Source organism: Musa acuminata, chromosome BXJ2-2 (assembly GCF_036884655.1).
Source record: "Musa acuminata AAA Group cultivar baxijiao chromosome BXJ2-2, Cavendish_Baxijiao_AAA, whole genome shotgun sequence".
Taxonomy (NCBI): domain Eukaryota; kingdom Viridiplantae; phylum Streptophyta; class Magnoliopsida; order Zingiberales; family Musaceae; genus Musa; species Musa acuminata.
Window position 1 is genome coordinate 16,244,248 of NC_088339.1, and position 6,000 is coordinate 16,250,247.

Genomic DNA, 6,000 nt, shown 5'->3' on the forward strand with positions numbered 1-6,000 from the left:
CAACTTGCTCTGGTGTGTCAATCGCTTCTTCTGGCGAGCATCCGGTGAACTTCCGATGAACATCCGACGAACCCTTGGTGATGCTCCGGTGGACTTACGGCCAACTCCTAGACTTGCAATGATCCACTTGGCGAGTTTCGATGAGCTTCTTTGGCAAGCTCCTGGACTTCTCGGATTTGTTCCCGTAAAACCTCCGACGACCGTCCGGACTTTCGTCGAACTCTCGAACCCCCAACGTGATCATGGTCTTGACTCGGGCGCAACTCCTGCTGCATGTCTTACTTCCATCGTAGTTAATCCTGCATACTTATCTCAACATACGGATTAGATAACAAATGATGATTGACTTCATCATCAAAATCCGAGATTCAACATAAATAAGAAATAAGAAGAGGGGAATTTTTTAATGGTGCAATTCATTTCCTTTTTACATCAATGCTCTAAGAATCACATAAATACAAAGATAGTCATATGAAAATCATGACATAAAAGATGAAAGATCAAGAGAGATCAATTTCCAAATGATTCATTTTGACAAATCTCCTTTTCTAGTAAATAACAAAAAGAAATATTAGGAGATTACTCTTCAAAAGAAATTTTAAGTTATGAATTTCAAAAAAGATATTCTCTTTAGTAAATCATAAAAAGAAAGAAGGAGAAAAAGATCTCAATTCATAGAAAGATCTCAAGTATCAAATATCAAAAAATCAAGATCGTAATTTGGATTAATAACTCATTCAAATCTAAGTCATCAAAATCAATTTATAGTTCAAGAAATCCATAAAATAACATAAATAGATTCATTAATCTCTTTTTAAAAAATCGATAAGATAGAGAAAAAAAATTTTCAAGGAGAAAGCTTTCCTCTTTTTACGTGTTTCAATTTATGTGATTTACGTGTTTTAATATCACATGATTAATTTTATATAAGAATGCTCAAATTTTTATGCCAAATAAAAACATGCATCAATGTTTAAAACCAAAAAAATAACTTTTATTATGACAAAGATCAATAAGCCATAACTCATCGAGTATAATTTCGAAATATAAACTTATTAAGCATGACTTCAAATCATCATTACATTATTTCATAGAGCGTTTTTGTTGAATCTCGGATTTTGATGATAAAATCAATTGGTAAATTATTTGACCTAATATATATGTTGAGATAAGTGTGCAGGATTAACTACGATAGTGGTAAGGCGTAAAGCAGATGATGGTCTGGAGTCGAAGATTCAGACGATATACTAGGAGCTCGCCGAGAGCTCATTTGAAGATCGCCGAGAGTTTGTCGAAAGATCGCTTAGAGTTCATCGCTGAAAGCTCATGGGGAGATCGTTGAGAGTTCGTCGCTAAAAGCTTGTCGGGAGATCACTGAGAGGTCGTCGGGAGTTCGCCGGAAGCATGCCAGAAGACTCACCGAGAAGTTCACCGGAGGATTGCCGAGGGAAAGATCGACATATCAGACTAATTGCTTGCCTTAAACATAGTTAGAATCATAAATTGAGTTAGGATTGAGAGGTGATCCCACTAACTCAGTTAGGGGCCAACTGGGCCCTTAACAAGGCTGAATTGGGCCGGATTGAATAGCCTATTCAGTACCTTAAACTGTTGAATCTCGGATTTTGATAATGAAACCAATTGATAAGTGTTTATGATTTGATTTGTGTTTTAAGTGACGTAGGATGCTTCGATCAGGGAGAGACAATTAAAGTAGGAAGAATCATATTGGGCTAAAGAAAAACATGTCAGAAGATTGGACGTCGGGCCAGAGGATCGGTCGACGTATCGATAGAAGGCTTCAGGCCATGGATTCGGGCATCGGACCAAAAAGAGCGGATATTGCACCAAGGATATCGGAGTTGCGAAGGTCAATTGGCCGATTAGGCAATAGGCCGCAAGAGAGGACGATGCGTCGAAGAATCAGACAAAGCGTCAATGGACCAATGATATGCTGGACAACATAATTCATGCTTAGTAATAATTGTCTAGATCGAAGTATGTTTTTATATGTGCAGGATTAACTACGATAGCAAGACATAAAGCAAAATGAAGTCCCGGAGTCAAGAACATGATTTCATTGGGAGTTTAAGAGTTCGTCGGAAGTCCGGACATTCACCGAAAGTTCTATCGGAATTGACTGAGAAGTCCCAGAGCTTGCTAAAGAAGCTCATTGGAACTCGCCAAGAAGATCATCATGAAGTCCAGGAGCTTGCTGGGAGTCCGCTGGAACATTGCCGAGAGATCGTCGAAAGCTCACCGAAAGAAAACTAGACTCACGGACTTTGTTTAGCTTAGTAAACGTCTTAAAATTCATAGTTAGCACATAATAGGGATTAGAATTGGGCCAACCCAATTAGGGGACAGTTGTGCCAAGTTTGGGCTATGTTGGACCAAGAGAAAGACCAAAATAGTGACCAAACAAGTGAAACCATCATGGCACAATCTCCAAGACTATGTCAGGCGGTGGTACCACGAGTCTGGGTAGTGGTACCACCTAGAATTAGTCTCCGAGACTGTTTGGGTGGTGGTACCACCCGGACTCTAAAATTTCGAGGGTTTGAATTTTGGGCTCTAAATTTGAATCCATTTGGGGCCTATAAATACCCTAGCTATTCCTGCATGGATAAGTAAATATTGAGCAAAACCCTATTATTATAAAGTTATAAACCTTAGAAAGTTGAGTTCCCTCCTCCAAAACTTAGAGAGAGTTCTAAGGGAGGTGTGAGAGGGATACCTTATAAAAGAGGGTTGTAAAAGTTTGTCTCCTAAACCTATAAAAAGGAGAAGAGGGGTGTAAAAGGGTAGTTAGTCTTTGTCCATTGAAAGAAGACCAATAGTAGATGCCGGTGGCCTCGATGGAAGAGGAATCGGTGAAGTGGATGTAGGTCACGACGACCGAACCATTATAAAAATCTGGTTTGCGTTTCTCTTGTACAATTTGCTTTACTACAAACCACTTTACTTGCTTTACATCCACTATGCTCTTCTGTACACTTTCAAAGTTAATACCTTTACAAAATGGTTTTTCATCGAAAACGGATTTAATCGTAATGAAGTTTTGAACCAATGTAATTTTTACCGCTGTACTAATTCACCACCCCTCTTAGTGCCGACTCTTTTCCTAACAGTTGGTATCAGAGCCTCGTTTTTCATATTTGGTTTAACACCTAAATAGAAATGGCTCTTTTCAGCTTTCAAGAGGGTCACTCTCTCATTCGTCCTCCTTTATTCAATGGGACAGACTACACATATTAAAAAACTCGAAAAATAGTTTTTTTGCTTTCTTTGGATTTAAACATATGGAATATTGTTGTAAATGATTTTCGAATGTCTTCTCTTCCAATGAACCATTGGAATGATTTGGAGAAGACTTTTTCACTAAATGCAAAGGCTATGAATACCCTATTTTGTACTAATGGTCTCACTTGGTTTCATGCGAAACAACTCATAGCTATGAATAATATTTAACTCTTTAACCCTACTTGTGCCTTCGGTGTGACTTCGAGTGTGTGCCAAATATCATATGCAGTTTCGCATATAGAAACCCGATTAAATTCGTTTTTATCATGAGCACAATATAAAGCATTCATCGCTTTAGCATTCAAGGAGAATGTCTTCTTTTCCAAATCATTCCATTTATTTATTGGTTTGGAAGACTTCTTAAATCCACTTTCAACAATGTTCCATAACTCAAAATCCATAGAAAGCAAGAAAATTTTCATTCTAATTTTCCAATACGTGTATCTGTCCCATTGAATATAGGAGGATGAGTGGTAGAAAGACTCTTAATTTCTTTTAGGTGTTATTCCAAATGAGAAAAACTTGGCTCTCATACCAATTATTAGGACCAAAATCGACACTAAGAGGGGGGTGAATTAGTGCTTACAGTAAAAATTACATCGATTCAAAAATCTTCAATGATTTGGAAAAGCTTGATTTGATAAAACTTATATTGGAAATGATATCGAAAGTATGCTTCACTTGAAGTAAATGAAATAAGCAATTAAAACAAAGAACAACAATAATAAAGAGAGTGCACACCAAATTTATAGTGGTTCGATCATCGTGACCTACGTCCACTCTCGATTCCTCTTCCGTCGAGGCCATTGGCGTACACTAATGGTATTCCTTCAATGGGCAAAGACCAATTACTCTCTTACAACTCTTTCTCTTTTTCACAGGTTTATGAGACAATCTTTACAAGCCTCACACCTCTCTTAGAATGATCACAAAGCTAAAGAAGGACGATGAGGACACTTAACACTTTTTCAATACTTTTACAACCTAAAATCTCAAGACTTCTGTTCACACTTTCATACAGGAAAGAGTGGGGTATTTATAAACCCTTATGACTTCAAAAAATAGAGCTAAAAAGTATCTCATCTTCGGTTTCTAGGGTACTAGCGATACCACCACCATTATTGGATGGTACTATTGCTTGTAGACTGACACTGGATGGTACCACCACTTAGTCTAGGTGATATGACCACCTGACAGAGCCTCAGAGACTGGGCTCTAGTGGTACCACTATTTGATAAGGTAGTACCATCACCTGATAGCATTAACTACTAGTAGTACCACCGTCAAGACCACTTGGAAGGTCGAGCCTCCAGTGGTTCTACCGCCCAATCTGGGAAGGGAAGTGCCATCGCTTGATGTGACTCTAAGTGGCTAAAACCTTTGACCACTGATCTAACCTCATTTCTAACCATGATACCAAGTTCATCTTACTTGTTTCTAAAGACTCATTTAGTACCAATTGCTAAATGGTTACTAGGTTTAGGAATAAGCTTCCGCACCTTATTTCTCTCAAATTGAGTTAACTCCTCTTACATTTCAATAACCCATGAATTATCTTTTAGGGCTTTGTCAATGTATTTTGGTTCAATTTGAGATAAAAAGGCTATATTCGCATAAAATTTTTTATAAGAAGAACAAGTTTAAACTCCTTTTGATATATCTCCAATGATTAGCTCCTTAGGATGAGCATCTATATACTCCCAATCCTTAGTTAAGGATTCTTTGGAAGAAGATGCATCCAAGTTGCTTGGGGGAGGAGAGTTTTTATTCAAATTTAAAAAATCAAAATTAAAGTTATCATCAAAATTATTTTTCTTAAATTTGGAAAACTCATTAAAAATAATACGAATAAATTCCTCTATAACCATTTTATTAAAGATATGAAAAGCTTTAGACATAGAGGAATAACCAAGAAAAATGCCTTCATCAGATTTTATATCAAATTTTTCTAAGACATTTTTTATTTAAATAAAATATTTACAACCAAAAACTTTAAAATAAGAAATATTGGGTCTTTTGTTGTTCCATAATTCATAGGAAGTTTTGGAAAGTAATGGTCTTACAAGAACATTATTCGTGACATAGCATGTTGTGTTAATGGCTTCGGCCCAAAAATATTTGGGTAAGTTATATTCATTAAGCATGATTCTTACCATTTCTTGTAAACTCTTATTTTGTTTTTCAACAACTTTATTTTTTGATGAGGGTTTCTTGGAGAATAAAAGTTGTAGTTATACCTATTTAAATCATAAAAGTTTTTAAAATTATGGTTTTGAAATTTACTACCACGATCACTTCAAATAGAGGCAATCATAAAACCTTTTTTATTTTGAACTAATTTATAAACTTTTAAAAAATATTTAAACATGAGTGTTACTTTAACGAAGATAGTTCCTTTAACGAAGATAGTTGGTTTTTGTTGAGTGTTACTCACAAAGCTAATTCCTTCCTTTCTATAAACATGACCCTTATTAGCAAGGATCATGTTTAAGGATTTATTACCTATTTTAAAAATTTTTAATATTTCTTATAGTAATAAAATTTTCTTTTTAAATGACTCTAACTCTTTACATTTAGTACAAGGAGTTAACATACACTTATCATGCTCATTTTTTAATTTTCAAGTTCATTAGAAAGAGAAGCATAATCCTTTTTCATGTCTTTTACTAACTAATTTATATTCATCAAACAAATTAT